The sequence below is a fragment of the Achroia grisella genome, unplaced genomic scaffold (genome assembly GCF_030625045.1).
Source record: "Achroia grisella isolate CSIRO2021 unplaced genomic scaffold, CSIRO_AGI_Agris_v1 utg544, whole genome shotgun sequence".
Classification (NCBI taxonomy): Eukaryota; Metazoa; Arthropoda; class Insecta; order Lepidoptera; family Pyralidae; genus Achroia; species Achroia grisella.
The window spans coordinates 2985327-3004186 of NW_026712929.1; the positions used below are offsets into that span (position 1 = coordinate 2985327).

The window sequence follows — 18860 nt, forward strand, 5'->3', positions numbered from 1 at the left end:
CTTGCTAGCGATCTACCTAGCTGGGTACACAATCTTTTGAGGACTTTCTCTTATGCCAATGCATATGCCTATTGACAAATAAGTATTATATTCTAAAATGAATAAGTATTATATGGCTATGTTTAGGAAAACTAAAATAATTAGGTTAGGTGTAGATTTGAATGGAATAATATATAATACGCTATAAAAAATATCATTAAATATGGTTACATTTTGGCGAGGATGTCGCGTAATGTTGCCAGCATCCTGTACGTAGTTCTGTAAAATATTAATCATAGTTGACATAGTGCATATATCTCTGTATCATACCATTCTATGCAAATGTTTACCTTCACGTAATCATATGATGTTTACAATAAATCTTGCTGATCGGTGTACTCGTAGATTGTCGTATTTGGATAACCCGGCGTTTGGTGTCAAACTATTAGGTAATTTAAATACATACGTATTTAAAATGATGGGTAACTTGCTACTTGCAAGTTTTCTAAATATTAGCTGAGTATAATTTATTATTTCATTCTATAAGAAAACTGCAATCATTGTGGAATAAGGTATAATAGATATACATTAATTAAATTATAGTAATTAGCATTCATTACAAAAATATCATCATCTGCTTCTTCCTTATCCCATTTATTTGGGGTCGGCGTAATATGTTTTTCTCTTCCATTCATCTCTGTTCGCAGTCATTCCGTTAACGATTCGGAAATCTTTCATACAGTCCATATCTCTTTTTAGATATAACATAAATTAAATTATAGTCAAAGTGATAATAGCATTCATTATAAAGTTGGTTGAAAAACTTTATCTCTATGTAGTTACATAGATAAAAATTAAGACTACTATGAGTAAATTTTATATTTTTAACTCTATGCACTGAAAAAACAACATGGATATCATTTGAAATGAATATTACAATTGTAATGAATATATACGATTGTATATATACGTAATATAACACAAAAAATCAATAAACTTGGAGTAATAGTGCCAATAGTGTTATTGGCAGTCAGCGGATAAAAATCGATATCATTACGATCCTTTAATGTTGTACTACTTATGTGGAGAGACCTAATGCCAGCGGCTTAGGTCTCTACTCATAAAAGTAAAACACTTGGAACACAGTTTAAGGAATTTTAATACGTAGTAAATTTAAAAACACACTGTATACAAGTAACGTCTGTAAAATGTCACTCACAGCGTTCACATTTTGACAAATAGCGTCGCATCGTTCCATTCTATGCAAATGTTCACCCTTATGTAGTCACGCGAGGTTCTGATCAATACAACTGATTGATTCAATCTAAATTGTTGCGTTCTGTCCAGTTACCTGGCTACCGGTCGTAATGATGTATCGACTGTACTTACAGATGATGCTGTAGATTTGGCTGGGAGTGTTAAGACTATTAGTGTACATTCATCTTCAAACAGGTAGATGTCGTAAGTATTGTCGAATTTTTTATGTAATTGAAAACACACAAACCGTCACAAAGCAAGCACTTGGCTGTATTAGAAGAGACTGTCATATCCACGTAAATAACAGTTTATAGTCTACCTCATAAAACACACAATTCAATACTATGCAAGTACTTACCTAACAAAATGAGAAACTTTATTGTAATCTATGTACTTTGACAATAATAATCTTAGATATATGATATTCTTATTTAAATTTGAATCATAGTCTGTGCTATAAATTTAAATTTGATATTAATGACATGAGTGGACATTATGGTTTGTGCAGAATATGGTCATGTTAACGCATCACAAAGGAGGTCCACTATATAAAGATTATCTTATATTAGAGATGCCATTTATTTCAGAACAACACTAGGCATCGATTAAAATACATGTACCTACTGAATTGCATTAAATTCCCAATGTCTCAGGAATCAATATTTAAAACATTGGTACGGAAGTAAAGCTTCATTAAGTAGTTTTGAAGACTTATTATGAAAACCAAATTTAACATTATGAAAGTGTAAATAACATGTCATACAAAAATTTAGTATAGATATTTTCTAAATCTGATGATGGTAAATAAATAAATAGAAGTTGTCAAATCACTATAATATAATTTTCATATGAATCCCTTGTTATTACATATTGGTTTATCATATCACTAGAATCACGGTTAGTGGTTCAAGAATCACGTCAACGTGACTCGAAATTTGACCAGATATTTGCCTATTCTTCTCACTGATGATTGCTGATTAGTGCTGCAACAAGAATTAAAAGATAAACTTTCCCTATTTTATACGTTATTTGCAGAATTGGTAAATCTGTCCATCAATTAAACCATCCTTATTAATATTACAACTAAGTGTGAAAATTACAATAGGTATGTGTTTGTTGATTACGCTTGGGCTACAACGATTCAAAAATCCGGATATATTGTATGGTACATTTAAGAGAAGGCTTTTTTTAGCACATTATGATTTCGCAGGTCATCAATTTTGGTTTAATATATTATTTTGATGTTTCCTTCTCATCCATTGGTGAGTTTTCACGTGGTCATCCTATCCCACCGCCTCTTATGAAATCCTTGGCAATTATATATATATTGCTTAATAACCTACTACTTTTCTCACTGAGTTCACGGAGGAAAGAAGAAAGAAATGCCATGGACATAAAGGTCACATTATGTTACAGATTAAACTTCTTATGTCGGCCACAAGAATGAAATCGCAGACAAAATAATAAAATATTAGAATAAATTATTATAACAGAAAAAAACAATCGTAACCAAAATTAGTGATCAGTGAGTGACTCTATAAGTTGCAAATATAATGAATTAGAGTCGAAACACAATTAGTCATAATAAGAAAACTTGAAAATATTCACAATATTAAAATTAGAAGATAAAACATAAAAAGTACCAACTGGTGCTTTAAGTATTTAGGTAACCCAACCCACATCGTCACGTCGAGCTGTGACGCGAAGACTGTTCTCATCGCCTGAGGAAACCATTGACAGCGCACACGTGGTCTCGACGTTCGAATGTTTTGTATCCTCAGACGACTGGCCGGGTCTGCAAGCATAAACAGAGAGAATAATATGAAATTTAACACACTTAACTTTTCAACAGATTTAAAAAAATATTTTCAATTTGACTGTTTTTTTATTACGCAGAATTAGCGAATTGGTATGGTATATAGGCTAAGATGCCCCATCTGTTGTAAAGTTTTGATTACAGCACATAAGAAGTATTGATATTAAACATTTGATTGTAATAGGTACTAATAGAAGTCCTCATGTATTTTTAAGAGGACAATGTTTTTATTAGATAGATAGATAGATTAAATTATGTTTTTATTATTATTTCTTAGCTTCGCCATACTAGAATGAACCACACAGATGATTTTGTAAACTCTTTTCAAATAATCATGTACGATTAATTCATCAGAACTAGACTAGGCAAATGCTGGATGCTGGCAACTCTATCCGCAGTATCTTATTTTACCAGTTGCATTTTGATTTGAAGGCATATTTGATGAAGAAATTACATCTTAGTGGTCAGGAACAACGATTTGTAAGATGTACTGCTGTTAATATGGGTCATACAAAATATTATTAGAATTGACAACGAATTTTGTGATTTTTATGTAAGCATAATAAACAATTTCTAACAGGTGAGTCATCACAATACATTCGAAATTACACTCTATCTGTACAAACTACTCTATTTTCAGCTAATTATTACTATTCATATTACTGAGTATAGTAAGCAATATTTTATTTCAAACATAGATGTCGTAGATAACATATATGAGAGTAGATAACGTATACAAAATGTAATAAATAGGCAAGTACGAATGACACGTACTATCCAAGAACGTGTTTAGTGTCAGGCACTTACGGGTTATCTTAAATGTGTAGGCAGCAATAGATGGCCATAATAGTACAAATATACTGACGTGTTTAGGGTTACGTGCCAAAAACTTAGAAAGGAAAACTTCAGTGTCAGTCAATTCTATATAATTATAATTCTATAGATTATTTCAAATATAGAAAACAAATAAGTATTTACAATTTAGTAATATTATTACAATTTTCTGCTGTCTATCTGTTTGATACAAAATGTTAAAATATTTTTTTAATGTTACTATCCATTCTACAGAAGTGGTGTGTAAACTACGGTTGGCCTATTTTAGTTATCCTACTATGCTATAAAGCCTACAAATGAGCCTGACTTGAAATTACCTTCTAACTTGGACACTAAAAAAATTGTATATTTATTTGATTCTACATAAAACACTATCTCTCCTATATCAATGTAATGTACAGGTAAAGTAATATTATTAATACGCTAATATAATTTTTACATCGCTACATTATCTTTTTGCGATAAGCAATTTGTAAACAACATAAAAATATGTTTTAAAAAATAAGAATAACAATTTATCAACTTAATTGAGTTGTCTAAAAGCCTTTCACTCGATAAAGGAAATGGTGAAACTAATGATTACGAGATAATGCGTAAGAAATGGACGCAGGAAGGAATACTTCCCTACGTCTATTCTGAAAAAGCGAAAAAAGGTTTCGTGATGGAGAGAGGAAAAAAGACCGAATTTCGTCTCAGGAGAGTAGACTGCAGAACCTGTGTATAATACCTAGTTACATAAAGACGTAACGCATGTAAGGATTCATTAGAAACTGACATCAGTAAAAGTGGCTTTAAAGTTTATTTTCCAATGGGAATAAGAAGAAGTGATGCTGATTGTCCTGAACAAAGAAAAACGAGATATCCGTGACGAGTGAGAGAAAGATGGCAGTATAAAAAGAGTGAGATAAAAATATGGCATTTTGATTAATACACAGTCATTGCTCAGAGCGGGCTGTGTACCATTGCTAAGTAATGACCACTCCATAAAGACATGGTTAAGGTTAAAAGAAAATTACTTTATCAACGCCTTGTTTTAAATAAATATCCTGTTTCAGGAAATATTATTGGTGTTTCCAATACAAGAAATGAAGATGTTGTTGAGATGTTAAGATTTAGCCGCCTTATTTATTGCTACACAAATGATGTATTATTTAACTCGTTTATTTTGTGGGTAGGTTTTATTTTAATTCATTTTAAGAGAGAAAATTAATTTCATTCGGAACATGAAATCGATAACAAAATTTTTGGTCATCCATTGAAAAGCAATTGTCATTACGTAATTATTATTATTGACAACTAAAATTAATAACATAATGTTACCCAATGAATATTTTTATCAATTCTTTCCACATTGAATTGTATAATTTATTGTTTGACGAATTTATGAATGTTGAATTTAATAAATATTTATTTGGATATCAGATATAATAGTATAGAATTGCTATTATTAATATTATCTAATGTGCAAAATAAATTGATTAATACGCATTCTTATTCATGTGACAGAGACAAAGAAATAAACTGTTTAACTTTGTATTCAAAACAACGCCCCGAAGGACGAAGTGAAGCCAAACGGATATTAAAATGCAATAAAAAGCACTTAATATACCTAGCCAAAAAAAAACTCAATGTAAATCGTGCTATGACATTCTCATTGGTTAAAAAGGGTTAAGACAGCTGTCAGATTGGGCCGCCACCAAAGGAATAATAAATAGTCTAAGATAATCTGTGACAGATTCGTCTTGTAAAAAAGCCGGCGGTTGACGTAGATAAATAAGATTATTCAGGGTTTCAACCTTGGGCATCGGCTCTTGTTTTAATTACCTGAATTCTCACAATGTGTGTCATATGATATTCATGATAGTTATATTTTCAAAAATCGAACAACAATTACATCTATAACAATTACATTTATTACTATTTATTTTATAAATTTAAATAAAAAGAAGTAAATTTAAAAATAAGTGTTATATTTATAATTAATTGTGTATATTGCATTACATGATGTTAAATAGATTGTATCTTGAGTCATAAGGGCGTTGTCAACTCTTACAAATGGTATCTACTGTTACATGCTCTTTGATAAGTATGTAGGTATATAACATCTAACTGTTAACATTGTTTTTTAACACAATGAATTTAAGTGCTGAAAATAAACCTAGAAGTGTTGTAGAAGGGTTCAGTAGGATAATCAATTATGTATGGCTAGGTGAGGCCACCAGGCAGTTAGTTGGAATGGTCTCGCCATTACCGACTAATTCCTTGTCATTTGCGTGCGGCCGCGCCGCTACTACGGTCAACCGATTGTGTACTGAACACTGAGATTGGTCTTGGAGTTTAGTTTGCGGGTCCCTGAATAGGTATTTACCTGCCATGGTGACGCATGCGATGGTAGTTCCAGTATATAGCAGCATAAGGTTCTAAATACCTATTATCGTAAATACGTTTCAGTTGACATGAACGTTTGTCTAAAGAGTTCAATATAATTGATAAAATCTATAACATTTTATAGAAAGCAATAGAATATTTTAGTGCATTATTTCAATATTTCTTTCAGTTAGCAACGTATCGGTATCGATATGTATCTTATTTTCGTTTTAAATAGGAAAATATTCATTAATTTTACACAACATGCCAAAAATAAAGCTAGTATTTTATTATACAGAATTTATGACATTATAAAGAGAAGAAAAAAAATGTCTGTAATAACTAAATTCGAAAAATATTTGTGTAATAATTTTTTTATTTACATTTACCTACATTATTAGTGGTTGTTATATCATCTGGGCAGCATCGTAAGATTCAGTTAATGCAGTTATAGTATAAATAGTATTCATTTAATTATGTTTGTAAGTATTGAAGAACATAGTAAGTAAAGCAGTGTAAACTTGTTTTGCTCTTTTAAATAGATGTTATTTAGTAAACAAGTAAGAGGCATGCGATAATCAGCATAAAAACCGCTACGCACTTATTCTTAGTGCAATCAACGAATTTATATTCTAAATACAAATATCTTGTAGTAATGAACTATTGTATTATCTAACGTAGGAGCAATAAGAGCATTGAGCAATCGATTATAAACGGTAGGCCACGTATCCGTCGCGCAGTTAGTCAGAATGGTCGCACCATTACTGGATAATCCAGGTCATTTGCCTGTGGCTCGTGGACTATATGCCTTAGAATGTTGGATGTTCCGATGAAATCATGTTATTGAGAGTGTTCATTAGCAAAGTAATATTTAGTCAATTGATAAAAACGAATACTTGATTTTATTATATATATTCATTTAAAAAATGGACATGTAGGGAATTTAATATTTTAACTTAAGTTAAATTTAATATTTTAAGTATTGAAAGTTTCAGGTGCAAAATCTATTTGTTTATATACTGTTTTAAGTTTGACGCGGTCATTATGTATAAGTATAATTAGTAAACCACGTTTTATTTGCTTAAGAAAATAAAAAAAATATATAGATTTTTTAAGGTTTTAACTGATCATTTATTATTTAAGAATACGTAGGTGTATTAGAAAAACAAAAGTACAAGGGGAAAGAGAAATGACACATTCAGTAGGCCCGCGTCGCGCCTCCATCAATCACGAACAATATTTGCTATTGGCGTAATCTGTGTGCCCAAACTTCGCCCTTGAGGGACACACACACTATGCGACAAAAATCGACTCTCACGGAAATTATATTGATATTCAATACACAATAAATGGGCGCTGTCAAAAACTTGCTGTTCGCTCCTACGGTCATCCCTAAGCTATCTGTGTCATTTGCCATTCGAAACGCATTTTGCCATCTCTCTTTTACACGTATTGGCACTGAGGAAAGAATGGAATAGCTATATTTAGTCTAGTTTCGCTCGCTTTTGTCACGAGGACTGAACTAATTTTTCATCATAGGGTCCGCGACAGTTACAAATGCTACCCGAACTGTCTCCTTCTTTAATAATACTTTTTATATATTTTTTTCAAGGGTAGTTCGCCCTCCGACGAATAAAGATTTTCATCTGAACGCTGGGGGAAAAATTGGAAGAAGCTTAAAATGCAATTTGTTTAACTGAACATTTTAATGCGCACGCAATTAGAAAATAGATCGGACAAGAGAAAATGTCAGGTGCTATATAAAAAGAACTTTAAAGGATTGTATTATAATCCATTGAATAAAAGTAGATACGTAGAAATGTAATAAATTAACTACATTGATAATCAGAGTATAGTGATTTGTCGTGGGTTGCGATGGATGAATAAAATGAAGTCTGAACCTCATCATGGCAAATTGTCCAGGAATTAACCACGATGACATCCAGTGGGGACTCCGTGTATGTATCGGGTTATACTGCTTACTAGGTCATTATAGGGTGTTTACACCACATTCCTTGTTAAAATATATTTCCCTCCTGTAGAACTATCCCGACTAACAGCCTGACATATATATGTTACAAAGGCTAATTCAAATTTGAATTCAAAATCGACGTACTTAGTTGTAATTTTAATTTATAATCATAATAATCTCAGCAAAATTCACTCAGCACCCTATAGACTCAAGTTAGGCTAGCTAAAGTTTCTGTTATGGGTACTAGATAACTGATAAATAACGATTTTTTTCGTGAATACATACATATTATACTTAGAAAGCACCCAGACGACACAAAAATATACGAATGTTTCATAAATCATACTCATGAATACAAATGTTTGTGCCGTGCGGAATCGAACCGGCAACCATCAGAAGTAAGGTTCTGTGCTAAACCGCTAGACCACTGAGGCCGTCAATATGAAGGTACAAACCTACGTAATGATATGCATGAAATAAATAATGCTCATTCCATTTTTCACTATGACTATTTCTCATAGTAGAGTATCAAGCTGTAAGTAGGTATGGACACAAACACCCTTCGCATTATAATTCCGCACCCCAACAGATCAGCGCGGCGGGGCCGATCAATCACGGTACGAATCTGTCATGTTCGGTTTATGAGAAAAATTGTTAGGATGCTCACAAGACCCCTGCCTCCCTGCTGATAGTAAACACTGCGTATATAGAAGGGTAACTGAGTATTAGAACTTTAATAAACTATATTGGTTCAATATCGATAGTAAGTTTATTAGGTTTACAAAATAAAAAAGGGGGTACTCCAACTACAAACTGCACATAGTTTGCTAGAAGCATATACATTCAAGTGCCATATTGTGCAATTATTTAAAATAATGATCAAATACTATAATATATTTATATTACTATACTTATATGTATATAAAAGAAACACTTATAGGTACGTAATTAATTAAATGAAGATATAAAAATAATAAACTGAGCATTTACCTTTTACGTACGTTTTTACACGTACCTAAATAGAATATACACGTATCTACGTATTGACCAGGACCGCCCAATAGAACCACCGAAAAGTGCAAAAACATTTTGAAGAAAATACGCTCTTGGAAATCATTTGTCTAAGCATCGGAGGGGTCAATGCGACGCGGCGGTTCCCACGCTGAACCTTCCAAGACTAACAAACACTAATTTTCACGTCGCATATAGAACATTCCGCTTCACTTTAACCTTTAATACCTGTGCCATAAGTATCATCAATATACTTTTTACTTATAAATGTACGGTTGCAAAGCTATAGGTATTTCGAGAGAGTTTCCCGCTAATCGTCCAGAAAAAATATCTGCCGATTCAGCGCCCGCTTTTTGCCACAGATAAATGTGCGCAGAATATGTATCTGGCAATTTGGAAGTAGTTCGGATGCTTTTGTTTCATTATGTGAGCTTTTTTCCGTTTTCCTTGGAAAATCGGACAGATGGTTTTATGGAAGAATGGAAATTATTTATTTGGGTTATTAGGCTTCTGTGGGAAATGTACCTACGGCGGACCGAAAGTTCAATTCATCAACGGTTGATTAGTACTTAGATCTATACCATTAATTTCAGGTTTCATGGAAAATTATTATTCTCATATACTGATAGTATAAAATATTATTTTATATTGCGCCGCTACTACCAGTAAAACAGATGTGTTTATTCATTATTTACACAGAAAGATGGTGAAACTTTGCACCGCCTGCATATATACGAATACGTTGACAGTACACCAGTAGAGAATATAAGATTGACATGAAATCAAGGTCAGTAGCCTATCCTGGCAAATTCACCATGAATTAACCATATTTCCAACAGGCGGCTCAAGCTTTAAGTTCGATCTAATATAGTATATAACTAGCACCTATTACTAACAATCTCCTTTCCAGACTATTACAATGTAGTAGGTATATACGAGTAGCAATTCCTAATATCCGAAGAGGGGGAAGGGAATTGTTATGTGGACTCATAACTCCATCGACCGGTTGACCTCCAAGTGGTTCCCCTGGAAACCATCGTGATAAATTTATGACCTTATGTTCATATTATCATCCTCCACTGATGCCTCGCCAGGGTAATCTGTTAGCGCAAGTGGATGCTCATCCATAAGATCCATAAGAAAAAAAAATTGTACGAACAGAAATTTTGTAACTATGAGTTACTTATTGCATTAGGCTTCAAAGGCGGGGGTAGATATTGAAATTCAAATGGCCGACCATGATTTAGTATTCATTTGACGCGATGGCGGCTTTACCTCGGTTTAGGTTTCGCCAGGCGTCGTCCTCTCGTACATCATAGCGCACCACGCTTGAGACATAAGGCCAGTGTTACAATGAGTGAAGCACACAAAATTCAAGGCAATGCTATAAAATATCTATTCTTATTGTAAAAATACATTACCTATATATATACAATTTTTTAGTTGCTGGCTACGAATTTAATAATTTTTAAATTAAAGTAAAGTGATATATTATAGTAATTAATCTAATCTCCACATTTAACTTTTCTAAGGGAATCATAAATATGATTGTTCTTGTAATAATTTCATTTACAATGGAAAATGTATCTGAAATATTATAACAACATTTATCTAATAAAATTTAATAATATACAAATTAATGGTTCACATTTCTTAAAAAATACATATACATATTAATTTTTTTATATACATATGAAATCGGTAAACATTTTATATATTATTTTAATGCCACGTAATCTGCGGTAAGAAATTCATATACCCATATATTAATATCTTACTTTATGAAATCCCGATATACGGAAATATGAAATTGTTAATTTTTTTAAATATTAATTTGAATTTATATTTTATGGATATCGTAGTACTGATGTCACCAGATCTTAATTACATAGTGGTCCCCAGAATAAAAGTGTATTATGAAGAAATTTAAAAAAATCAAGTTTGGGAATGACGAGTAAGATAATCTTTTTACATCTGTAAAATAATATATGCAAAATACGTATTTGTGTGCGTAGACAAAATAAAAATAATTATATAACAGTACATCCACGCTTGGTATGTCACCATCACACTCGGTTGACGGCACGTAATCCCAAAAGATTTCCACTTGGAGCGCGCATCAACTCGCGTCTCCCCGCTACACATTCTAAATAATAAACAGGAGATTTTCCACCTACGTTCGACCACTTGCACGTCTATGTTTATCTCTATAGTTTTATATAACAGTTACATGTGATGTTTGATTGTATAATTTTATATTTTTGTTATTGTGTACCACTGGACGCCTAAACAGTTGGACCGATTTTATATTTTTTTGTTTATTTAAGTGGGCTCGATAGTAATTAATGGCAATGTTTGAGTAGACTAATATTTATAGTGTACGCAAGTTAAATGTACGCTGAATGAACCCATAAATACTCATAATATATGCGCCCATAAATATAACCAACGCGTTGAAGAAAAAGAAATGTCTATTTTTTATTCTGTGTATATACATTTGTCCCTCCCTAAATGAGATTCATCCAGGACATACTTCTATTTTGACAGGAATATTACCTAACATTGTAACCTTTTTTTTAATTACGAATATATTCTTAATTACATTTGGTCCATTAACATCTTTTTTATTTTTAATTAAAAAATAATTTTATCAATGTCATCATTATTTTTTATATTTGCTTGGATATGAAAACTTGTTTAATCTGTTCATTTCCTGATTAGGAGTTGACTTCTTACTTATTCTATTAATACGTGCCTAACATTTAAATATCTGTAATTTATTTCTAGTTATTAATTAAAGAACACTTTTAGTCACGAAGTACTGTCAGAAACAAATGTTCAAGGAATAGCAGCAGACTTCTTTGTTGACCTTACAAATGCATTCCCTATATTCACATTACTTCTCTCACCATGTTACAGTGAGAACATTAAATAATAGTATCCATTGCTGCTTATATACGACAATGTTTAGTGATGGGTTTAGACTAAGAGGCAATGCTCGTCGTTCATTTGTAATCTACAGATGTATGTAGACAAAGTAATGACAGAATGGTACAGCATTGATGCATTCGCCTTGCGCCATCGGGGTTACGATTGATGCCCCCGCGACGGTGGACGTATTGGAATCGTTATGCACCTAATGTCAATGCGATTCAGTACGCTCCTGTTTGTCTATGTCCGTCTATTGAAGGAGTTTTATTTCACGTTAGATTTACGTAGATACCGAACTAGCCAAGCGTAAAATTGTTAGGTGCGAGTATACTTAACAAGCGTTTCCTGTCTACATTGTATATAGTAATTAGAAAAATAGATCCCATTATGTTTTGTTAACGAACTTAATTGATTCAGATGTTAATGATTACAACGTGACAGTGTTCATGTTATTAATTGCTATTGTAATCATATATATAACCTGCTTAACTAATAAGTAGGAAGTACGATACATTTGCTTTAGCATCACCGATTTTCGGTCAGACTATTTTGTATATAAAATTCATAATAAGTGAGGACCAGTTTTACTGATGACGAATTCTCGTAGTAAATATCGAGTTACATAAAATGGAAATCACATAAAAATTACCACTATATTTTATCAAAAACAAAATACTTTAAAAAATAATGTAATGAATAACTTAACTTAACATTACTGTAATATTCAATAGTTAGTTATATATTTATATTAATATATATAATATTAGTATTATAACTAAAGGCCTTTTGTTGATCTAATGCCAGATGACCATATATAAATGTTGATCCGTTTTGATTCAAAAGGAACACAATATTAATTATCAAACGACCTAGATATCTATGACGATTAAGCTTCTTCAGTATTCTAATACTCGGAATCTTTTCTTTTGTAACGTAAGATATCAATATATATATATATATATAACTCAAAGGTGACTGACATAGTGATCTATCAACATGCAGGCCAAACCACTGGACGGATCGGGCTGAAATTTGGTATGCAGGTAGAGCTTATGACGTAGGCATCCGCTAAGAAAAGATTTTGATTAATTCTACCCCCAAGGGGATAAAATAGGTGATGAAAGTTTGTATGAAACTTTGTCAATTTTAAACCTGAGAATATGGCTGAGACTATGCATGCATAAATTTTTTGTCTGTCTGTCTGTTTGGAGGCATTCCGCTAACTTGAAATGGCTTGACGCTGATGTAATAAGGAGTAACTTAGGCTACGTTTATTCCCTAAGAAAGGATTTTGATCAATTCCACCCCTAAGGTGATAAATCAACGCGGTCGAAGCCGCGGGCAAAAGCTAGTATTAATTTAAAATGGAAAATGTATCTGGAATAGTTAGGAGTTTCCTAATAAATTAAGATTATTGCCAATTTTTTTATCGAATAATAAAAATCGACGTGAAGAAGTAATGTATAAAATAATATGAATAAACGAACATGCAACATAGTATCCACATAATATTGATAATATAATTAGCCACAGTCGAAGTATCGGAAGTTTATAAATAATATTAACACAGTAAATACCCCGTTTAATGTCTATGATTGCTTACAATTACGTTGCTACTTTCAAGCTAATTAATTCCCTTACCTAGCCTCTAGTATCTCTACCCAAAATATTACGATAAACGTCATGATTAGTACTGAGTTTATATTCCTTCGGGTTAAGCGATTGGAGCATCTAGAACTGTGTAGGAAACAGTAACAAGGCTGGCTGTAACATAAATCTGGCTCGGCGGGTCGGTCGCGCGGAACTTTTTGAATTATTAGTTTTAATTTCCGCCTAAGATCCGCCGCGTCCCCGTATCTGTCAGCGTGTATATACAAGGCGCGGATGTGAATGTATGTAGGTATACGTTCGGATTGCAGAAACAATCAGGTATGAGTTTAATTTTATCGTAGACTAAAGTATGGATGCGGATATTAAAAATACACTTACCATTTTACCCAATGTAAATAAAATAACAGACATATAACCAATTCTTCTTAAATTCTGTATATAAATACAATTATGTCTCATCTTTTCGAGATTAAAAATATTCTCTGTCCGTCCAATTGAATCAAACTTAAAAATACCTAAATAAATGTATATCTACACACTACCGCATTTAGAATAAGTATTAGTATGGATTTATTGAAAAAACAGTTAAGTTAAGAAGCTATATCGGAAATAAAAGATAGAATTTGCCGTTAATTAAAATAAAAGCCAGTGACAGCAAAAGTAGGTAACTTGTAAGAGTAACTTTTTTAATTATTTCAACACCTTATTCAACGTTGAAATGGAGAACAGACAGACAGTTCTCTTAGCCCATGATTTTAAAAAGTTTTTATGTAGATAATTATTATATAATTAATAAATTTAATAAAAAGAAAATTATGTAGATATGGACGCATAAAACTCGTGTTTCATAGATCAGATTATATACACTTCTATATATAAGATTTTGAAACAGATAGAACTAGAATTAATAATTAACTGTATATATCACTTACTGTTGAAATATTTGAAATGAAGGTAAACGAATTTATTTATTATAAGTTTTAATACGATAGGAACGACTTATAAAATATGTACCTATACATACATGTCCCCAAAAGGGGATAAAATAGGTGATGAAAGTTTGTATGATCAATTTGTCAGTTTTATTTAAACATGTACATAATAGCTATGTATGTACATGTACATATATGTGCGTTCTTGTGAAATAATCTATCTTCATATCGACCTATATTAATATCCAGTCAGTTTTTTAGTTCTAAAAAGGTCCTAAAAATAAGAGACGCGCTACGACATACTTTTACAGTTATAATAAGTATTCTTTGCAATTTACGTGTATTGTACATATTATTTTACGTGTAATGTCTTATTTCCTACTAATATATATGGTTAATAATATTCACAGTACTTTTTTTAAAGCAGAAGTAGCATTGGTTGTGTAAATTTAAGACTGTGGAATTGATTTTAATAAAATCTGAAACTACACTAATAATATATTATTAATCTACTAAAATTACTAGATTATTAATCTAGTCTAAGATTTTTTTACTATATATAAATATTTCTTATATAATTATTAAAACGACTACACCTTTAGTCACTCTATTTTGCGTCGGTTGTATTTTCCGTCTCCACTATTTCCTGTAATTTTTTTTCAGCCTAACTAGTAATAAATGGATGTATGTAAAATAAGTACGTAATCCAAATAGCATTTACTTTTTGTCTTAGACTTTTCATTATTTTTCTGTATCAATAATGACGACACATAATATTAATATTCCTTAGATATTAAATCGAATACGTTCTAGCTCTGTGTTAAGATTGCATTTTCTATAAAAATAAATAATATATAGTAATAAGTGCTACTAATATGTATTATAAATGCGGAAGTGTATGAGTATGGATGGATGGATAGATGTTTGTTACAAAAAGTACCGAATGGATTTTAATGAAACTTTACAATAATATTAGTCATACATCAGACTAACATATACATAAGCTATAAATTTCACGCGGATGAAATCGCGGCCACAGTTAGTACCTAATACATTTATACATATTTCCTTTATATCTCATACATACCTTACCCATCAAATAATTACTTCATAAACAAACGTGCATGGTGTTCCTAATTATTAATATAATATAATAATAGACTGACAATAGTCAAGTATCTTGCCAATTATCCTCACATGAAACCACAGCTACTGGAGAATAGATTAAAAATACATATTTAAAACTGATATTACTTATTATAAATAACTTTGTATATTTACCCACATTTACCTACTCATTTTTGTTTGACAATAATAATGGAACGTAGTAATATTAACACCCCTTATATATTCGATCAAGCACGTTCTTAGCACTCCATTAAGATTGCAATTCCTCTATATTGAATGGAGCCGTAATTATATACCGTGCATCGCCACCGGGCAAGCCGCTGTTGATTTTGTGGCCATTGGAGATCGGTATGGAGATACGAGAGATTAACACATGCGCGTAATATACAGCTAGATACGTGCTATATAATAATTGCATCTTGGAGTAATAGAATAACGGTAGACATATTATATATTTAACCAAACATTAAATTAATTTGTTATTATTTATAATTTAAGATTTTACCTTGTCCGCATTAAGAGTACACGTATCTTGTAAACTTTACCTATTTTCCGCTTAAGTAAGTTTATAAAATAAAAACTTTGATTACGTTTAAAAAAAAAATATTGTGTAAGAATTATAAGCTGACCAATTGCAATTTTAATCAAAATACGTCGGTATGGAAAGTAGTAGGAAAGTCGATACAACATACGAATAAAGGCAAACAGCCGATAGGATTAATAAATTTGTCTAGTGGAAACGCCACGCTTTCACCGTACTCCCTTTTTGCGTGTGTTTCCACATTTTTCACGCTATAAATCATATTTTTTCACCGGTAGCGCTTTTTGCGCTGGCGTCCTTTCCGTTTGCTCGAGCGTACTGTCATTTTTTTCACTCGGACATGGGAGTTTGCACTTGGTCGTTTCGCTTTTGTTTTGTACAGAATTTATGATAAATGCCGACCACGAATGAGGCTCAGGTTGAGTGACCCGGCCGCTGTTTCACTTATTAATATCTACTTCATTCTATAAACTGAGTGTACAACACTTCAAATTAAGTGGGTTTTGACACGACGTCAATTAAGATATATTATTTTATAGATTTTTATTATAAAATGTATTAAATATACATAAGATTGTTATCGCAGATGGGGTACTTAGAGGGATTGTTAATTGTCAACGCCATGGTGCACGCAATACTTAATATCTAAGATTTCATTTCGTTTGGTAGGTAGGTATATTCCAAAGAGCCTACTGCTGTAATTAGGATTAATTTAAGGTTCTGTTATCGCTGATTCATGTATAGTACAGTCAATCATAAATATAAATTAACACACAAAGTTTGTTTTTTTTTTAGTTTCGGTCGGATAGGAACTCACAATGTTTGGAGTATAAGTAGGCCTAGGTTCCCTTTACATTTACATTTAGCATATATTGTTAATTCACTGTTAATATTAATTATGTTAAGCAAATTCTATTTACTCGGATGACAAATGCAAATACAGTGAGGGCGATGGAGGAACACTTAAAATCTCTCATCGCTGTAAATTTTAATTTAGCTACCACAATTTAATTTAATTGCCAAATCATTAAGTTAAGCACAAAAATATTAGTCGGCACTAGCGTCGGAATTAATAGCCGGCCGAATACAAATAAAGAAATCAATGACGTATCTATCTTATGGAAAAAATGGCGGGGACTCTACATTAATACGTGGCCATAAATTAAAGCGTGGCTTAAAATTAAGACAACAAGCCTCTTTAATCTACAATAAATGGTGGTCGTCGCTCCGAGACCGGTTTCAGAGATGGAGGCGCAAAAGAAAAAAGAATAATCCGGTCCGGAGCGGGTCCAAAATATGATAGGCATCCATAATACAACATGGCCGCTAAGCTCCTATATCGGTCTGCGTTGCACTTAAGTGGAATGTATATAGCCATCTCACTTTGTTAAGGTTGACCACATGTGGAGTGTTCCGCTAAGTCTAACCTTGATATCATACTCTCTGCTGTACGGGGTGTCCTTGAGACGAATTTTATATTGGAACAAATTGTTTCCTGTTTTGAAACTAAATTTATAACAGAGTATTACGTATTGATAATTGTTACGGATTTTGGATATACATAATTATTTACAATTAACTATTTGAACACTCATTAACAAATAAAAAAAAATTAATTGAACATTAATCACTAATGTTAATATGATGATAACAATAGAATGTTATGGTCAATATTAAAATACCGTAATTCACATTTAACATAGTTAAAAATATATCATATTCTGGCCCATGTTGAATTTATAAAAATTTACCTATATATTCCATATAAAGTATAATAGGTATAATATAGTAAGGAGTATAATTAATCAATAGTAATTTTATTATGCTTTACGTATAAAGAAAATGCATAAAAATACGATATAAATAAGTGACACAAACAGGTACACCAAATTAATAGTTTAAAGACTTTAGTTAGCTTGAGACTCGTATCCCCACAACATCCTATATACAAGTCGCGCAACACCGCGACTGTACCGCCCCGTCCCATCGAGCATTCCACATTATTACTAACACCATCTTATAAATAAAACCGCTTATGTGCATCTACCTGATGCCACAAATCTACGGGAAAATAAACTGGACATACCTTGTTGACATCTTTCTTTGAATAATGTTAATGTGATATATGTAGCAGATATGTATTATATTTCTCTCTTATCGATGTATCTGTCGGAGTATTAGTCACTTTCTAATCTGTTCCTTTTTTAAGTACATGTTTTTAATGTAGGTATAGTATTTTAGTAATATTTGGTACAACCTCATTATGTAATTAATATGTTAAATTATTGTTTTTTTAACAGTATACACATATTATTAAAATTATAACACTAATTTTAGTTATTAACTCTATTTAATTTTCACTGCAACTTGTACGAACAACACAGATCATGACAACAGACTGGGTACTGAACTAAAATGAAATCGAAAGTGTAACATTTTTTTTTCCATTTGCGAATTATATTCAAATGTTTATCAGCAGGT

At 31.8% G+C, this 18860-nt stretch overlaps 1 long non-coding RNA gene across 1 annotated transcript; it reads right to left on the reverse strand.

The window, feature by feature from the left end:
* Positions 1 to 2135: 2135 nt before the first annotated feature.
* On the reverse strand, positions 2136 to 18558 carry LOC131847822 (uncharacterized). The gene is made up of 3 exons (XR_009357735.1): positions 18466 to 18558; positions 2917 to 3031; positions 2136 to 2219 (listed from the first exon to the last, which is right to left on the reverse strand). It is a non-coding gene; the product is annotated as an uncharacterized LOC131847822 (long non-coding RNA).
* Positions 18559 to 18860: the final 302 nt, after the last annotated feature.